The sequence below is a fragment of the Ovis canadensis genome, chromosome X, assembly GCF_042477335.2.
Source record: "Ovis canadensis isolate MfBH-ARS-UI-01 breed Bighorn chromosome X, ARS-UI_OviCan_v2, whole genome shotgun sequence".
NCBI classification, from domain to species: Eukaryota; Metazoa; Chordata; class Mammalia; order Artiodactyla; family Bovidae; genus Ovis; species Ovis canadensis.
The window spans coordinates 54,121,850-54,142,068 of NC_091727.1; the positions used below are offsets into that span (position 1 = coordinate 54,121,850).

At 42.1% G+C, this 20,219-nt stretch overlaps 1 long non-coding RNA gene across 1 annotated transcript in view; it reads right to left on the minus strand.

Annotated features, from left to right (window-relative positions):
* Positions 1-524: 524 nt before the first annotated feature.
* Positions 525-20,219, minus strand: part of LOC138931023 (uncharacterized) — a 40,856-nt gene continuing 21,161 nt past the window's right edge. Inside the window, exons 2-7 of the long non-coding RNA XR_011446334.1 lie at positions 8,023-8,159; positions 5,755-6,102; positions 4,767-4,846; positions 4,170-4,302; positions 3,640-3,765; positions 525-637 (exon numbers count right to left, since the gene is read on the minus strand). This is a non-coding gene — a long non-coding RNA (uncharacterized lncRNA). The remainder of the gene's footprint in view (positions 638-3,639; positions 3,766-4,169; positions 4,303-4,766; positions 4,847-5,754; positions 6,103-8,022; positions 8,160-20,219) is intronic.

Genomic DNA, 20,219 nt, shown 5'->3' on the forward strand with positions numbered 1-20,219 from the left:
GGTTACCAATGCAATTCACCACATTAATAGAAAAATGGAGGGAAAACAATTCTATGATCACAATTGATGCAGCATAAGGGTTTGATGAAAATTAATCTATATTCAAGACAGCAAACTAGGAATAGAATGGAACTTACTCTGACAAAGTATATCTACAAAAAAGCAATGTAAACAGGTTGTAATGGAGAAGATTTTTCATTTCCTATTGGGGAAAATGCCGATTATCACCTGCTTTAGTCAAGACTGTTCTGGCCAGGTTTGTTCAATGCTGCAAAATGAGGAAAGGTTTAAGGTTTAAGCCAGTAGAAATTGTTGATATTCAAATCTAATAGTATATTTTGAAAAGCAAAAACAATCTGGATCTAAATTTGTGGAATTAATATGCATATTTAGAGGAATTGTTGGACAGAAAATCCATATACCGACATTCTATCTCTACATACATCCTCAGCTAGACAATAAAAATCGCAAACCATGAATTTTCAATAACATTAAATACCCGGGGATAAACTTAACAAAACATGTGCCAGTAGAAGACGAAACTTTATTGACAGAACTTTAACAGTCAAATACACAACAGAAGAACAGCACAGATGGTTTCAGTTTATCTTCTTTCAAGCAAATGGTTGCCCTTCACCTATAATATGAATATTAAAAAAGTTACTTAGCAGAACTTTATTTCGATGACAGGAGAGGTATACAAAGTTCACTGCAGCTGTAGTTTTATAAAATGGACTAAAACAAGAACACTAAGGGTGACCCTTTGGCTTACCTTCAGTTAATCCTCTCCAGAGGTTTTATAGACTTTTCAAGCACATTACCCGTATGTTTGAAAACACACTACTCTTCCTAGTTACACAGGAAAATAAGGACACTGAGTTCAGAACAAATGAAATCAATGGAGCCTATCAGAAGGGAGTTTTCAGTAGAAGGCAAAACTGTGTACACATTCCGTAAAATATCTAACAACAACAACAAAAAAAACACCCTAAGAAAAACAAAATACACAAAAAATGAAACAAAAAATCCCCAAAAAAGTATCATTTAAATGCATTGGTTTGAAATAATATTCTGAATATAGGATAGCTAAACAGTTGTTATCTCTGTTACTGCTTAAGTGAAGTAAAGAAAAAGGCCAGTATTGCATTTTTTTCTTCTCTACTATGGAAAAGTGGAGAAATTTGCATTTGTTCTAATTTATGCCTGACATGGTTGTTTTAAGTCGGTTAAACATTTGTCCCCCTTTTTACTTGTTGCCCTCATGTAATTCTAAATGTTTCTTTTCACCCTGGAAAGCATTCCAGTTGGTATAATAAATTATATGGTGACACTAATTTTAAGTCATTACTATCACTGGCGACATGGGGACATCAAAATGTGAAGCAGAAATACGACTGTTTCTCACAGCCACACCAAAAATGAAAGAAAAAAGAGAAGAAAAGAAAAGGGAGAGCAAGAGGGAGTATGAGTGAGAGAGAAAAGCAGGCAGAACACAGAAAAATATCTGGAGAAGCAGAGTTTTTTGTTTGTTTCTAAATGATACTGGCTTTTGAGAGAAAACTCTGACCAATTTCAAAAGTTCATCCATGGTATGTGTGATGTTTAGTTATTTAGTTACTTTGGGGTATGTTAAATAGTATTTGATTTTCCACCCTACTAGCCATTTCCTCAATATGCTGAAAATATTTGAGTTCCAGATTACACTCAGTTTTAATTCTATAATATAATGTTAGTGTCTTGTTCTTATTTCTAATTACGTATACTTGGGCTTTGTCCATTTTCTTCACAATTATGTAAACTGAGAGGAATGGACTGGCAGTTTGGGGCTGGCAGATACAAACTACTATATTCAGAATGAATCAACAACAAGGTCCTACTATATAGCACAGGGAACTAATGTCCAATCTCCTGTGATAAATCACAACAGAAAAAATATTTAAAAATTTGTGTGTATATAAATATATATATATTAACAAATTATGTAAACTAGCACATTGTCTTTACTTATTAATTGAGTTTATTTTCCTCTTCCTAACAATTTATACCTGTCTTTTATTAAGTATCTTTTTCTTTATCCCTTAGGTTTATTCTGTTGCTCTTTTATTTACCTTTTATGTTGGTTACAGGACTTTACATTTATGTACCTTGTAATTTATGTATTTTCTTTTTAAATACCACACATATTGAGGGCTGAGATTTTTCTATGAGCACATTTTAATCATGTCCTGTAGTTACTTGAAAGTAGTCTGAAAGTTGTATTTTCATCTAATTGTTGTAATGGAATGGGGAAAAAAATGTAAAATGAAAATATTTAGAAGGCCAATACACAGCAAATTCTTCCCTAACTAGGAAGTTCTTTCTTTAAAATTAGAACTGTGCAATTCACTCTCAGCAATTTGGAAAGCACGTATGTGAAAGATACTAAGTTGATTACACGGGAAGAACTAGAGTTACAATCTTTGGCCTTCAAAAGTGTTTAAACTCATGTATCAAAGAGGCAAAATAACATACTTGATATGGTTAGAGACGATTATATCATGAGGCTCAGATTTTTATTAGTTCTCTAAGAGTGAGACTGGGGTGTATGGCAAAATCATCATAGTATTATAAAGTAATGATCCTCCAATTAAAATAAGCAACCTCCTCCGCCCCCCAAAAAAAAGAGCGGATGTGGGGACAGTTAGTTTGCTTAGCATAGGTCTCTTACTCACACCTGTCTTGAATATCACTGACTAAATGCACTCTCTCAACTAGATTAGCCACAGAAACAGGAAACTAGACTATCTTTTGCCATTTCATGATTCAGTCATTTCAAGGTTCACTGGGGAAAGGATTTAAAATGCAACTAGTTTTTTAAGAGCTAGAGAATTCAGAATTTGAGAGAATTTAACAAACATCAAGCAGAATGTTGGCTCATTTTCTTTTTTAAAAAATTAATTAATTGATTTTAATTGGAGGCTAATTACAATATAGTGGTGGTTTCTGACATACATTGACATAAATCAGCCACAGGTGTACGTGTGTCCCCCATCAGAAAATGAAATCTCAATTTCCCGTTATAATTTGATTCATGATTATATTTTATGATAAATACATCATAAAAAACAGAGTATTCTTGTATGCATTCTGTCGAAGAGAATCAGAGAATGCAAAAATTAGCATTGAAAAATCAGCATTTTAGTGTATCTGTTCTGAATTCACAACTTATATGAGTAAAGGTGAGTTTAGAAGTTAAGGGATTTCACAGAATCACACACATTATGCTAAAGCTGGTACTGGAACCTACTTGGATGCCTAAGCATATCTCATATAAACTGATATTGATTACAAATGCATCCCATATTTGCTACAAGCAGAAATTATAAAAGAACCTGAAAATCATTAGCTGTTGCTTAAAGTACTTATATTCAAGAGAAGAAAACGGTTTCCTATTTTCAATTCGATATGGCTTTGATCCTGTCTGTTTCTTTATTTGAAAGTCTGTAAGTCAGGCACTCAGGCATCTGGGGTCTGAACTATCTTTCAACGAAGATGTGAACTCTATTGTTAAAATAACAGTAATGTTCCCTCTATATTAGTAAAGATACACTATTCTGAAAACAGAAACCACATAAATTACTTTCTGAATGGATGACATACCTGCTTCTGGCATTTCAACAGGCTCTGTATTTGATGCAAACTCCTCCCTGACATCAGGACCATCTCCACCTTCACCCCCAGTCTTTGCCAAAGACAATTCCTGGAGATCAGCTTCCAGGCCAGAATCTTAAAAAAAAATGCATCAATTCAGCTATAAAGCATACAGTATAAACAAGGGAATGATGATATTCATTCCCTCGGTGTTATGAATTCAAAGCCTTAGGTTATTATGCTAAAAATGTGATGAATAAGAACCTCAGGAGCATTATTCCGGGAATGTTTTGCTGGAGAAAAAGGAAAGCAGAATTTTCCAAATGTTATTACCATTTTCCTTTTCCAGGGTTGTCCTCAGACAACTTAGTTGCCCCCCTCTCTTTGTCTTGAAAACAAGGGAAAATTTGAGCAACCACACTAACCTACAACCTATACTCTCCTCAGATTTTTAGGAATTGTCTGAAGTCTTTTTCTAATGTTTCCTTTCCTCCTCTTATTGGTTATGTCTTAAGGCATGATGCACAGATACACTTTACCTTCAGAGGCATCCTTCTCCTCCTCTTCATCACGATTCACTGGATCCTCTCCATGGACCTCCTCCTTTCTAGGTGTGATATCCTGAATCTCAGCTGGTGGTTCCTCTTGTTCAGGTTGCTCAACACTGGGCTGCTGGTCCCAGTAGAGTGTGCATGCAAAGAAAAACCTTTTGTTGTTAATACATCTAACACCATAAATATATCTGATCCTAAGTAAACCTAACAACATTTTCCCAACACAATTCTATGCACTTACTTTGAATAAAGTTACTCTTCCCACAGAGAAGAGTTAGCTCCCATAAGAGTTACCCAGAAAGACTTTGGAAGTTATTTCAATCTATGTTTGGATGGAAGTGTGCAGTCTGTTGTTAATAAGCAGGAGGAGGGAGTCACTGGGCACATTTCCAGGGAGTTTAACAGGATACTCATCCAGGCAACACCAGACCATAATACAACTGGATCAATGTTCCTTCCTAAGACAAACTGTAACCCTTTAGCAGCATGGAAGACCTTTATCACTGCATCTGTACTACTTAACATCATTTTCTCAAAAAGAAACTTGTGCTAATAGAAAACATCAAATGGTAAGGTACTCACAACCACAGGTTCATCCAGCTGGGAGGAATCTTGATCTGTAGGTCCCAATGTTGATGCCACTTGCCCACTCATATTTCTCCCTGAAAGTAGAATATTGTGATTTAGAAAATGTATTTAAGAGTACAGCTATATTTGATCACTTTTATGACCATATGGTGACTTTTTTTTTTAATGTGAAAATACATTCAAAAGAAAACTCTGGTTATGTATGAGTGTACATGCATTCAATTACACCAACTACAGTCACTTGCAAAGCCATTTGTGTCTTTCCTACGCTGGCAGAGAAATCACCTTCAGATACACAGGAAGGCTGAATTTTTGTGAGGAAGTTTGATTTCACCCCAGAATTCTCCATCATGAAGATGTTTAGTGAAATACTGCTAGGAATTTAAAAACTCAGGACTATTGCTCTGGTCACACTCCTATTCCCCAGACCTATTTTCCCCAACTCCTTGGAATTCAGTTGGAACACGAAGAAAGCCTAGTCTTTACAGCCTGACGATGGCGATTTTCTCAGTGTCTGGGGCTGAGGTGAGGCTGCATACAGAGCAACCAGTCCACTTCTCTCTTGGCACCTTACCACAAAGCTCGCGATACAGTCACAACCTCACTGCGGTCCGGTTTCTAGGCCTTTCCTTAATCGCCCACCCTGCCCCCTGCCCCCAGCCCAGGTCCCACTGCCGGCCCCAGATTCTGTGCTCTGTTGTCAGTTCCAGGGCCCCAATGAACCAGATATCTCAAATAGCACCCCCAAGTCTCCCCCTACCATCCTCCTACCCCCTGCCCTCCTCTGCCCACTGCCCTTCCTCTCCAGCCACCAGGGCAAGAACTATGGCGTCGCGACACTTGTGAGGAGAAAGATGGCTACATTGAAGGCCTTCTGCCTCAAAGGCCACAAATCTCACTGCCCGACCCGCCCAAAACTCGCTGGCTCCCCCTCACATACACGCACACTTAAACTCCAGACAGGACACATTTGTGAACCTACCTGGTGAGTCTCAAGTAGTGAGAAAGAACCGGGACTGAATAAACAGACGCGTCCCAGGCCCAACGCTCCTCACAGAATGCTCAGGAACGCGTATGCGCAACAAGGGGCATGCCCAGCAAGGGGTGCGCGCGCACACGAACACACTGCGCATGCTCCCTGCGTTGGGCGTGTGCAGTGCAGGTTGAGGTTTTCCCGCCATTGAGGCAGAGTCCTGGAACCGCAGGGTCTTTGGAGGATGAGAAAGGGGCTTGAGGACTATATTTTTTTCTTTCCAGTGCAGTCTTTCTTATGCATCCACACACTGTGGTGATAGGTAGTCCCAGGTTACCCTTAGTGGAGAATGTGTCTCTGAAAGATAGTCATGACAGAAATAAATATTACGTTTTTTAATATCTATTTTTATACATACTTCGATAAACCAATTCCTTCTCTGCTTTTGGGTTTTCCGTCATACTCCCAATGGCTTTACTCACTTCCATGGAATAAGTACATAGACAGATACCTCTGTTTCCACATTTTTCTTGGGGCACTGCACATTTAAACCTCTGAACTGGTAACTAGTTTCTCTGAATATACCTTTGGTTCCTATACAGTATTGTCTTTTTAGCATCGGACTTTACTTTCACCACCAGGCCCATCCACAGCTGGGTGTTGTTTCCACTTTGGCTTAGCCTTTTCATTCCTTCTGTAGCTATTTCTTCACTCTTCTCCAGTAGCACATTCTTCTTATTCTATATAGCGGGAATTTTCCTACTTACTAGGAGTTTTAATTTTCCAATTTTACCCAAGAGAAAAGAAAGCATGTTCACACTAGGATCTTTACTCAAATATTCTATTCATGTACTCCTAATAGCCAAAACTAGAAACAGCCCAACTATTCAACAACTGGTATATAGATGAAAGAAAAACAGAAGAGTATACTCGTACAAAAGAACACTACACAGTCATTTCAAAAGGAACTACTGATGCATGTAACAGCAAGGATGCATCTCAGCTGTGCCAAGGAGAGATGTCAGACACAGAAAGCTATGTATGATATCATTTCATGTCAATGGATTTCTGCAAAAGCACAACTAGAGGCAGAGAAATATATCTGTGGTTGCCATGGTATAGGAGTGCAGGAAGGAGTCTGAATGCAAATAGCCCAAGGGAGCATTTTCAAACCAATGGGACATTTTCTATGTTTTTCTTGTCGTAGTATTTACACAATGGTATGCATATGTCAAAAGTCGACAAATGGTAATGCTTTAAAGCATTGACTTCTACTGTATATAAATTATATCTCAATACTTCACTTTTTTAAAAAGGAAAAGGATCTCTTAAGTATCTAAATACTGGTTATTGCACCCATCTAGACCTTGAGCTCATAGACATAAAAATCTTATTTGGAATTCTTCCCAGACCTGGCCAACTCCCAGGATTCCCCATGACACCTTTGTACCCTTATGACAGGACACAGAAACCTGGTCTTAACCAGGTTTACAATTCCCTCTCCTTAAATCAATATTCTTGCTGAGTTCTGTCCGTTTTACTTCAAAAATGTCTAATGCATCTACTTTTTCCAATGTTCACCACATCTGCTCTAGTCCAAAGCCCCCCTCCATTTAATTGTCAACCCCCTTCTAATGGGTCTCTCACATCCACTCAGGGTGCCTGTCTCCCACTCACCGCCCTCTCCCTCCCTCTCTTACAGTTGCAGAATGGTTTATGACTTTCTAGGTAAAGGCTACTGTCCTACACAAGAACTTGAAGGTATGGTCTAGCCCTTGCCCAGCTTGCTAACAACATGGAAAGTAAAGAATCCTCTTCTTCTCTCTCTTATGGGGCTTCATTCATACCCTCCAATTCCTCAAGCTTAGATTGTCCCATATTTCTGAAGCCTCTGGTTAGTAAACGCCTTCAAGCTAGGCTTCAACAGTATATGGAATGAGAACTTGCAGACATACAAGCTGGTTTTGAAGAGGCAGAGGAACAAGAGATCAAATTGCAACCTTCGTTAGATCATGGGGAAAGCAAGGGAATTCCAGAAACACAGCTACTTCTGCTTCATTGACTAGACTACCTCAAGGCCTCTGACTGTGTGGATCACAACAAACAGTGGAAAATTCTCAGAGATGGGAGTACCAGACTAGCTGACCTGTCTCCTGAGAAACCAGTATGAGGGTTAAGAAGCAACAGTTAGAATAAAACATGGAACAACGGACTGCTTCAAAATTGGGAAAGGAGTAAGACAAGGTTGTATAGTGTCACTCTGCTTACTCAACTTACATGCAGAGCACATCATGGGAAATGCTGGGCTGGATGACTCACAAGCTGGAATCAAGGTTGCTGGCGGAAATATCAACAAGCTCAGATGTGCAGATCATACCACTTCAATGGTAGAAACTGAAGACGAACTAAAGAACCTGTTGATGAGGGTAAAAGAGGAGAGTGAAAAGGCTGGCTTAAAACTCAACATTCAAAAATATAAGATTATGGCATCCAGTTCTATCATTTCATGGAAAACAGAAGAGGGGAACGTGGATGCACGCACAGATTTAATTTTGGAGGCTCCAAAATCACCGTGGATGGTGATTGCTGCCATGAAATTAAGACACTTGATCCTTGGAAGAACAGCTATGAGAAAGCTAGTAGACATGCATGCTCATTGCTTCAGTCGTGTCTGACTCTTTACGACCCCATGGACTGAACCCTGCCAGGTGCCTCTGTCCATGGGATTCTCCAGGCAAGAATACTTTAGTGGATTGCCATGCCCTCCTCCCATGGGGCATGGCAGGGCATCTTCCCAACCCAGGGGTGAAACCCATGTCTCCTGCATCCCATGCATTGCAGAGTGGTTCTTTTTCTTTTAACACTTAATTTATTTTTTACTTGAGGGATAATTGCTTTACAGAATTTTGTTGTTTTCTGTCAAGCATAAACAAGAATCAGCCATAGGTACACCCATGCAGGCGAGTTCCTTACCACTGAGCCACCAAGGAAGCCCATGTCAAACCTAGACAGCGTAGTATAAAGCAGAGACACCACTTTGCCGACAAAGGTCCGTAGAGTCAAAACTGTGGCTTTTTCAGTAGTCATGTACAGATGTGTGAGTTCGATCATTAAGAAGGCTGAGTGACAAAGAATTGACGCTTTTGGTTTGTGGTGCTGGAGAAGACACTTCACAATCCCTCGGACAGCAAGGATATCAAAACAGCCAATCCTAAAGGAAACCAACTGAATATTCACTGGCAGGACCGATGCTGAAGCTGAATCTCTAATACTTTGGCCTCCTGATGGGAAGAGCTGACTCACAGGAAAAGACCCTGATGTTGGTGATCAGGATGGGAAGCGTAAAGCAGGTTATGCCCTGGTGACTGCTGAACAGGTTTTACAAGCAAAATCTCTCCCCCAGGGAACCAGTGCTCAGTTAGCGGAACTTTTGGCTCTGAACCGAACTCTAGAGTTAAGCAAAGGGCAGGGAGCAAATATCTACACTGATTCTAAGTATGCTTATTTGACTTTACAGGCTCATGCTGCAATATGGAAAGAAAGAGAGTTTAAAAGGGCAACAAGAGAACATATTAAGCATTTTAGAGAGATCCAGAGACTTTTAACGAATATATATTGTCCTAAAGAACTAGCTGTTATGCATTGCAAAGGGCACAGCAGGGATGGGAGTAAAGTAGCTGAAGGTAATCAGCTGGGTGACTGTCAAGCCAAAAAAGCTGCACTTTAGGAAACCCCTTCACTGCAGATACCTTTGATCTGGACAGGTCCTGTGGAACAGGAAAACCCACAATATACTCAGGAAGAATTTAAAAGATATGAGAAAGGAGGAGCAAACATTACTGATAAAGGATGGCTACAGTCCGAGGATGAACGATTAATAATTCCTGAAAATACTCAATGGAAATTTCTTAAGGGTTTACATCAGAGTTTTCGCTGAGGTGTAGAGAGTACTTCAGGTCAGTTCAGTTCAGTTCAGACACTCAGTCGTGTCTGACTCTTTGCCACCCCATGCATTGCAGCATGCCAGGCCTTGCTGTCCAGCGCCAACTACTGGAGCTTACACAAACTCATGTCCATCGAGTCGCTGATGCCATCCAGCCATCTCATCCTCTGTCGTCCCCTTCTCCTCCTGCCCCCAATCCCTCCCAGCATCAGGGTCTTTTCCAATGAGTCAACTCTTCACATGAGGTTGCCAAAAATTGTAGTTTTGCTTCAGCATCAGTCCTTCCGATGAACACCCAGGACTGATCTCCTTTAGATGGATTGGTGGGATCTCCTTGCAGTTCAAGGGACTCTCAAGAGTCTTCTCCAACAACACAGTTCAAAAGCATCAATTCTTCAGCGCTCAGCTTTCTTCACAGTCCAACTCTCACATCCATACATGACCACTGGAAAAACCATAGCCTTGACTAGACAGACCTTTGTTAGCACAGCAATGTCTATGCTTTTGCATATGCTATCTAAGTTGGTCATAACTTTTCTTCCAGGATTAAGCGTCTTTTACTTTTGAAAGATTGTTGCTGAAGGAAAAGATGCTGGGATTCTTGGCCTCCAGAGGAGAAGAATTCAATCTGTGGCCAGAGACAAGGCTTGATCGCTCAGAGCTTTTGTGTAATAAAGTTTTATTAAACTATAAAGGAGATAGAGAAAGCTTCTGGCATAGGCACCTGAAGGGGGCAGAAAGAGTACCCCCCTGCTAGAGGAAAGGAACAGGATGGGAAAGACTAGAGATCTCTTCAAGAAAATTAGAGATACAAAGGGAACATTTCATGCAAAGATGGGCTCGATAAAGGACAGAAATGGTATGGACCTAACAGAAGCAGAAGATATTAAGAAGAGGTGGCAAGAATACATGGAAGAACTGTCCAAAAAAGATCTTCATGACCCAGATAATCACGATGGTGTGATCACTCATCTAGAGCCAGACATCCTGGAATGTGAAGTCAAGTGGGCCTTAGAAAGCATCACTAGGAACAAAGCTAGTGGAGGTGATGGAATTCTAGGTGAGCTGTTTCAAATCCTGAAAGATGATGCTGTGAAAGTGCTGCACTCAATATGCCAGCAAATTCGGAAAACTCAGCAGTGGCCACAGGACTGGAGAAGGTCAGTTTTCATTCCAACCCCAAAGAAAGGCAATGCCAAAGAATGCTCAAAGTACCGTACAATTGCACTCATCTCACACACTAGTAAAGTAATGCTCAAAATTCTCCAAGCCAGGCTTCAGCAATACGGGAACCGTGAACTTCCTGACGATCAAGCTGGTTTTAGAAAAGGCAGAGGAACCAGAGATCAAATTGCCAACATCTGCTGGATCATGGAAAAAGCAAGAGAGTTCCAGAAAAACATCTATTTCTGCTTTATTGACTATGCCAAAGCCTTTGACTGTGTGGATCACCATAAACTGTGGAAAATTCTGAGAGAGATGCGAATACCAGACCACCTGACCTGCCTCTGAGAAATCTGTATGCAGGTCAGGAAGCAACAGTTAGAACTGGACATGGAACAACAGACTGGTTCCAAATAGGAAAAGGCTGTATATTGTCACCCTGCTTATTTAACTTATATGCAGAGTACATCCTGAGAAATGCTGGACTGGAAGAAACACAAACTGGAATCAAGATTGCTGGGAGAAATATCAATAACCTCAGATATGCAGATAGCCAACCCTTATGACTGAAAGTGGAGAGGAACTAAGAAGCCTCTTGATGAACGTGAAAGAGGAGAGTGAAAAAGTTGGCTTAAAGCTCAACATTCAGAAAACGAAGATCATGGCATCCGGTCCCATCACTTCATGGGAAATAGATGGGGAAACAGTGGAAACCGTGTCAGACTTTATTTTGGGGGGCTCCAAAATCACTGCAGATGGTGATTGCAGCCATGAAATTAAAAGACGCTTACTCCTTGGAAGGAAAGTTATGACCAACTTAGACAGCATATTCAAAAGCAGAGCCATTACTTTGCCGACTGAGGTCCATCTAGATAAGGCTATGGTTTTTCCTGTGGTCATGTATGGATGTGAGAGTTGGACTGTGAAGAATGCTGAGCGCCGAAGAATTGGTGCTTTTGAACTGTGGTGTTGGAGAAGACTCTTGAGAATCCCTTGGAGTGCAAGAAGATCCAACCAATCCATTCTGAAGGAGATCAGCCCTGGGATTTCTTTAGAAGGAATGATGCTAAAGCTGAAACTCTAATACTTTGGCCACCTCATGCGAAGAGTTGATGGACGTGAGTCTGAGAGAATTCCAGGAGTTGGTGATAGGCAGGGAGGCCTGGTGTGCTGCGATTCATGGGGTTGCAAAGAGTCAGACACGACTGAGCGACTGAACTGAACTGAACTGAACTGAGCAGTCTGTTAATGAAAGAAAGGAAAGTCTTAAAACTCAGAACGGCAACAGGCCCGTCATCCATAAGATGTATTTTGGGATAATCTTGGCACCAGAGGATTCATCCCTGGCCATAGAAACCATTGACTTGAATCTTATACAAGGGCAGATTACCATACAAATAGTTTCATTTACATAGATAAGGGGAACAATGTCTGAGTATAACATACTACTTTGTGAAGTAGGTTCTGAGCCATTAGGCGGAAGGGACTTGAAGACAGAGTATGGGGTAATTGCATAGTACACTAACAGCTTAAGACAAACATTTCCACAAGAAAAATGCATTGGTTAACTCAAGGTTTGAAAATAGTTAACTTCAGGTGAAACCAGGTGTCATTATGGCAACAGAGTATTTTAAGAGAAACCTCCTTTAAAATTTGTAATGTGCTGCTGCTGCTGCTAAGTCGCTTCAGTCGTGTCCAATTCTGTCTGACCCCAGAGACGGCAGCCCACCAGGTTCCTCTGTCCCTAGGATTCTCCAGGCAAGAACACTGGAGTGGGTTGCCATTTCCATCTCCAATGCATGAAAGGGAAAAGTGCAAGCAAAGTCATTCAGTGGTGTCCGACTCTTAGCGACCCCATGGACTGCAGCCTATCAGGCTCCTGGGTCCATGGGATTTTCCAGGCAAGAGTACTGGAGTGGGTTGCCATTGCCTTCTACATTGAAATGTGTATCCGTTCAGCTCATTTCAGTCACTCAGTCGTGTCCGACTCTTTGCAACCCCATGAACTGCAGCACGCCAGGCCTCCCTGTCCATCACCAACTCCTGGAGTTCACTCAGACTCACATCCATCGAGTTAGTGATGCCATCCAGCCTCCGTCGTCCCCTGCTCCTCCTGCCCCCAATCCCTCCCAGCATCAGCGTCTTTTCCAATGAGTCAACTCTTCGCATGAGGTGGCCAAAGTATTGGAGTTTCAGCTTTAGCATCATTCCTTCCAAAGAAATCCCAGGGCTGATCTCCTTCAGAATGGACTGGTTGGATCTCCTTCAGTCCCAGGGACTCTCAAGAGTCTTCTCCAACACCACAGTTCAAAAGCACCAATTCTTCGGCGCTCAGCCTTCTTCACAGTCCAGCTCTCACATCCACACATGACAACTTGCATAGAGAAGGAAAAAATATTGATAGTTTGTTTCCTTCTGCCGCTTACGAGAGATAGAAAATGCCTGACGCTTGCAGCCTATTTCTTCCGTTTGGAGACCCCGGGCTTTCCTGCCTGTTACTCTCTCTATTTCATGGCTGCAGTCACCATCTGCAGTGATTTTGGAGCCCAAAAATGTAAAGTCTCACACGGTTTCCACTATTTCCCCATCATTTGCCATGAAGTGATGGGATCAGATGCCATGATCTTCGCTTTTTCAATGTTGAGCTTTAAGCCAACGTTTTCACTCTCCTCTTTCACTTTCATCCAGAGGCTTTTTAGTTCTTCACTTACTGCCATAAGGGTGGTGTCATCTGCATATCTGAGGTGTTTGATATTTCTCCCGGCAACCTTGATTCCACCTTTTGCTTCCTTCAGCCCAGCGTTACTCATGATGTACTCTGCATATGAGTTAAATAAGCAGGGTGACAATATGCAGCCTTGACGTACTCCTTTTCCTATTTACAACCAGTCTGTTGTTCCATGTCCAGTTCTAACTGTTGCTTCTTGACCTGCATATAGGTTTCTCAAGAGAGTACTTACCTGATGGCTTCTCATTTGTTTGAAGGGAAAAATGTAATGAAAATTTAAAGGACATTATCAAAAGATCTTAGGTTTGTCAGAAAAATAACCCAAAGACTGAAAAGCTAGTAAAATCTGGATTACAATGAAGTTGAAAATATCCCAGAGAAGACTGGAAATTGATTTTACTCATACGCCAAAAGGTAATGGATATTCTTGCTCACATGTTTTGGGTGGATACTTTTACTGGATGGATTGAGGCTTTTCCCTGTCGCAGTGAACTGGCTAAGGAGGTTATAAGAATTTTAATCTATGAATTATCCCCAGGTTTGGGCTGCCATGGAGGCTTCAGAGTGACAATGGCTCTGCGTTTAAAGCGGCTCTAACTCAGGGGATGTCTAAAGCTCTAGGAATAGAATATCACTTACACTGTTCCTGGAGACCCAAAGCCTCTGGAAAGGTTGAAACAGCTAGCGACATTATCAAGAGACATCTGTGCAAATTAACTCAAGAGACACAGGACAATTGGATTAAAGTTCTACCCATAGCTTTAATGAGGGCTGGGACTGCTCCCCAAAAGGAGGGGATGACCCCCTTTGAATGTGTTTATGGAAGGTCTTTCTTATGCACAGAGACTTTTATACACCCTGAAGCCTTAGAATTAACTAATCATGTAACTCAGCTCTCAGCTTTTCAACAGGCATTAATGGAACTCCGGCAGGTGACTCCTGACCCAGCCTCTGAGTCAAGCAATCCTCTATTTCAGCCAGGAACTGAGGTCCTGAAAAAAACATTGGGATCTGGGGGCCAATCCCTCGAACCCCTCTGGGAAGGCCCTTACCAGCTATTCTTTCTTCTCCCACCAGCTGTCAAAGTGCCAGGAATTGATTCGTTGGTGCATCACACTCGAGTTTAAGAGGTGGCACCCTGACCAGAACTAAGTGATGTCATTTTGTGTCTTTACTTTCTATGCTCTCACTTTGTATTTTTCCGATGGGGCTGGTAATCTGTGTGAGCCTCCTTCTGCTGACTCCAAAACTCCTGAGTCTGCCGTTTGATCCTCAAGACAGTGCCTTCCTGTCCTGGGCTCACTCCTATGCTGCATTCCACAATCGGTCTAACTGCTGGGTCTGCAGAGTGCTCCCTTCTTCATCAGTGGAAAGCTTCCTGCCGGGGACCCGCCCCGAGGGATCCAGGGTAATTTGAAGCGGGGATGGAGTCAGTGTCCTAGGAATTAATTGCTTAATTAAAGATAAGGAGGGAGATTAGAAAGAAATAGTGTAGTAGGAAAATACTAGTGGAGAAAAAGAGGCTGAATAACTTGGTTTTCGTGGAATACCAATAAAACTCCAAGACAAGGAGTTTGCACCACCTACATAGGCCAGAGGCGTCTTTCCGTTCTCCCGAAGGAGAGGACACACTGAGGCCTCCCCGGTCAGATCTTACAAGCCCAGGCAAAATTAGCAGGCTTGGCAAGTATCTTCGCTCCAGATGAGAATTCAGCCAGAAGGGGAAAGAAAGAACGACACGGGGGAATCAGTCTTTCCAGAAACTGATCTGATTTCTTTATTTTCAGGTTTGCTTATATACCTTTTGTTACACATAGAGACAAATGGAACTTTTAAAGTCACGCGGGAGTCAGCAGTCCTGACTTTTATCCAAATCAGGTGCTTTGTATAAACGTATACAAAAAGGTCTTTAGGGGTTTTACATCATCTTCTGGCTATGAGGCCTGCTGACATTTTATGATCCTTTCTTTTCTGATAATGGTCAGTCAACCAGAAACTTATTTTCCAGGGGTGATTTTTCTTAAACCAGGCACCACCCTCTGAAGGTACCAGATAAAGTTGCATTCCTATAGGGTGAGGGTGTAGTGGGTTACAATTAAGAAAGGAATTTACTTGGCCTAAGGTTAACAGGATTAATCTTAAAGGTTAATACTTATTTCTCCTATATGCTAGTTATATATTCATTAACATGTATACGGGCAGGGGATTTAGCAGCAAACTTTGGCCCAATAAATGAAAAACCCTTCACCAACATGATTTTTATCTTTAGAAAAACCCAATGGTAACTAAGACTTTCAAAATACTCCAAACTCTCTGTGCTGCTTATGGTTGACAGGTTGTAAACAATCATGTACCTAGTAGCAAGAGTGGGGATAATCCTGTCACACAAGCTGGTCTGACAGCAGAGAGGTTTGACCTGAGACATCCCTGTCACGCCCAGGAATTTTTATTAACTGGAGCTGTAGGTTAACTCCTTCTCCGAGAGAGGTGGGGGACAGCCCCCCATAAAGACAGAGGTGTAGGTGAGAGCATAAAGCAGTAAAGTAGACAGACTCTGGTTTTGGGGGTAGATGCTCGGGAACAGCGGGTTTCCTTAGGCTCGATCCCACCTTTGCGTATGCCGAAGCCTCCTTCCTCATGACCTTTGCCACGGGCGGAGTTCCTCACGCTGGCTCCCGGCAGCTTCCCATGGTGGACGTCTCCACTTCAAGGAAAAGACTTTCTCCAAGTCTGCGAATACCTTCCACAACAGTCATATGTGATGCCTCTTCTTAATCTGATGACATCTAACAACCCTAAGAGGGACCGGTACAACACTTTGTACTTTAGCTATGGACATAACATGGCTTTTAATTTTGATTATACATTGTCTCGGTTTAATGACTATTTCCCTGCACATAAATTAAGTGGGCCTAGATTTAGTGGCTTTTTACATGACGTCTATCAAATATGGGATGATATGAGGTTATATGGCTAACTCCTGAAAAAGGACGTCTAATGCCTACTGCCCCTATATGCTAGGAACAAATAGAGCCATCCCCAGAATTAGCCAACAACTTAATTATAATGACTGGAAACGACTGGGACTCTTGCCTCAGGAAATATGCAAGGTAATCATTCCCATATTTTCCAACCCCAGTTCATGTCCTCCCTTTGCCTGGCCAGGCACTGATTGGGACTGGATATCTCAGTCCTGCTGGCTTGCTCCAAACGGGACCTATCGGATATGTGGCTCTTACCTATGGGCATGGCTTCTCCCTGGCTGGATAGGGAGATGTACCCTAGGTCTAGCTTTTACTCACGGCTTCATCTTTTCTGAGCTTCCAGAAAAGCCTGCTAATGTACCACACCTTAAACTCCGTGGGCAAGATCTGTATTTCGCTGGTGTGATTATTTGGCTGCAGTGTTTGTTCCCTCTCTGGGAACTACAGATGTTATGCTACGAGTGGATGCTTGGACTAATTTTACTCAACAGGCATTACAAGATTCTCACAAAGCTATTTCAGCTCTTAATGCTGAACAAATACAAATTAGAAAGGTGGTTTTACCAAACAGATTGGCCTTCAATATTCTGACAGCTGCACGAGGAGGAACTTGTGCCATTATTCATACCCAGTGCTGTACATCTATACCTGATATGAGCACTAGTGTGACTCATTTTGCTAAACACATGAACATGATGATTCAGGCTATGGATGCTCCTGAAGCCTCAATTGCCTCACATTAGCAGACATTAACAAGTTCCCCATGGTGGAAAACTATCTTACTTACAATAATTCTGATTGTTCTGTTTTTGCTGTTTGCTCCCTGCACCTGTAACTGTGTAGCTAGATTTGTTTCTAGTCGCATGAAGGCTTTTAAGTTACAAATGGTTGCTCCAACTCCTGTGACTGCTGCAGCTTCCTCCAGCTACTACTTGGGACCCCTGGATCAGAGACCCTCAATATGAGGGTTAGGAGAATCTGTTGCCTCACCAAGTTAGGGACAACGCGCCTTCTCAGCTCGGAAGCAGTTATGGAATGAGAATGACGCCCTTTTCCCTAGGAAACATAATTCTCCTAAAAGAAAAGAGGGGAATCAGAGGATAACAGGAAGGAAGGCCAGGGGTCTCCAAACAAAGGAAACAGGCTGCAAGTGTCAGACATTTTTATATCTCTCTCTTAAGCGGCAGGAGGAAACAAATTAGTGTTCTATTTTTTCCCCTTCTCTATACAAATATAAAGAGAGAATTCTCTTAAAATTTTGTGTTGCCATAATGACACCTGGTTTGACTTGAACTTAACTTTTCTCAAACCTTGGGCTAACCAGTGCATTTTTCTTATGGAAATAATTGTCTTAAGCTATGTTAATGTTCTGTGCATTTACCCTAGACTCTGTTTTCAAGGCGGTTCTGCCTAAAGGCTCAGAAATATGGAAATATGCCTTTCTTCAAGATTCAAGTCAATCGTTTCATGGCCTAGGAGGACTCACCTGGTGCCAATGTTTATCCCAAAATGCATGTTGTGGGTGAGGGGCCTGGTGACATTCTCTGAGTTTTGAGACATTTCCTTTCTTTAATTAGCAGACTGCTAGCAGCCATACAACATCCAGCTAAAGACTAGAAGGAGGGCACTCTTTCTGCACCCCCTTCTGATGTCTATGTCAGAAGCTTTCTCTATCTCTTCTATACATTAATGAAACTTTATTACACAAAAGCTCTGAGCCATCAAGCCTTGTCTCTGGCCCCAGATTGAAGTCTTCTCCTCCAGAGGCCAAAAATCCTGGCGTCTTTCATGGTTCAGCAACAAGCTTTCACTGGGAAGGATTGAAGGCAAATGGAGAAGGGGGAAGTAGAGGATGAGATGATTAGATAGCATCCCCGACTCAATGGACATGAATTTGAACAAACTATGGCAGATAGTGGAGGACAGAGGAGCCTGGGGTGCTACAGTCCATTGGGGTCTCATGAAAAGTGTTGGACATGACTGAGCGATTGAAAACGAACCACCACCACCACCTTACCTTTGAGTTTCCCTAGTATGCCACAGCCCCACTCTCAACGGGGCTAAGAAGCTTTCTGTGTCTGTCAGTACTAAAGGCTGAGACTTATCTCTTCACACTCTCAGCGCCCCCTGCTTAAGGGTGATGGCGGGACCTTAGAACACTCATCACTCCCTCCCAGAGCTCAGAGCACAGAGCCTTCTCCCAACAGTAATGGAGCACCCTGCCCTGCTACAGAAATGGGAGTTGTAGCTGTTTACCCCCTCTTAATCTGATGCTTTTGAACTGTGGTGTTGGAGAAGACTCTTCAGAGTCCCGTGGAGTGCAAGGAGATCCAACCAGTCCATTCTGAAGGAGATCAGCCCTGGGTGTTCTTTGGAAGGAATGATGCTAAAGCTGAAAGTCCAGTACTTTGGCCACCTCATGCGAAGAGTTGACTCATTGGAAAAGACTCTGATGCTGGGAGGGATTGGGGGCAGGAGGAGAAGGGGACGACAGAGGATGAGATGGCTGGATGGCATCACTGACTCGATGGACGTGAGTCTGAGTGAACTCCGGGAGATGGTGATGGACAGGGAGGCCTGGCGTGCTGCGATTCCTGGGGTTGCAGAGTCGGACATGACTGAGCGACTGAACTGAACTGGACGGAACTGAATATGTTTTCTCCCTTTGCAGTGAATTCACTTCCACATTTCTTCGTTGAGTCACCAAATCAAACTCTTCTCATCCCCAGCTGGTTACTGTAACAGTAACGGTAACCAGCATCTCTATCAAGGACGGTGCATGCACCCCCGAGCTATGTATTTTCTTCCTCCTTGCCCGTCAGAATCTGTCGACTCCCAGACATCACAAACGGCCTCCAGATCACCCACAAAAGGGGCGGTGCTGCAGGGCAGGCTGTGACTCTCATCCACAGCCTGAGTCAAAGCAGGACTGTGTTATAAGTGTCACAGGCTGCCCCACTGCATCATGGGAGCCAAAAGAGCAATGGTCTGAAAGTCTTAACACAGACACTTCTGTGCAAGGAACACCAGTGTCTTCCTAGGGACCTGTGAGTTGTTGTTTGGTTTGGGCCTATAGAGTCAGTGACCTTTTTCACAACACTTGCAGGCTTAGCTAACCTTCCATCAGGACCTCTCTCCTCCCCTACAGCCCCCTACCTACTGTACCAAAAATCATACTTCTGACTTCAGTGTGCGGATTGGGTTTTCACCTGGCAGGGATACCAACACAACTTTTTATGCTGAAACCTCAGGATACCTGAAGAGAATGAGTTTTAAGAAAGCCCATCTTTCAATTATAATAGAAAAACTGCCCATGTAACAATGAAGATACAACAAATTAAAATACTAATAAAATGTTATTTGGAAATTATTTAGAATGTCACGCTTAAGTGAAAAAAAATTTAAGTATATGGTCTACTGCCCTTCAGGTTGAATCTGCATTTAAGAAAATTAGGAGATGGGTGAGGTAATGTCTTCATGATATTGTATTTGTTGTTCTGTTAATCATTATATTATTTCTATGGTTATGCTACTTTCCAGAATGATGAGGGTGTTCCACTAATGTCTGTCACGGCAAATACATGTTTACAGCTTCACATGCACTAGGAACTGTTCTCTGTGATGTGTGCATGTTGACATGACTCCCCACGGTCTT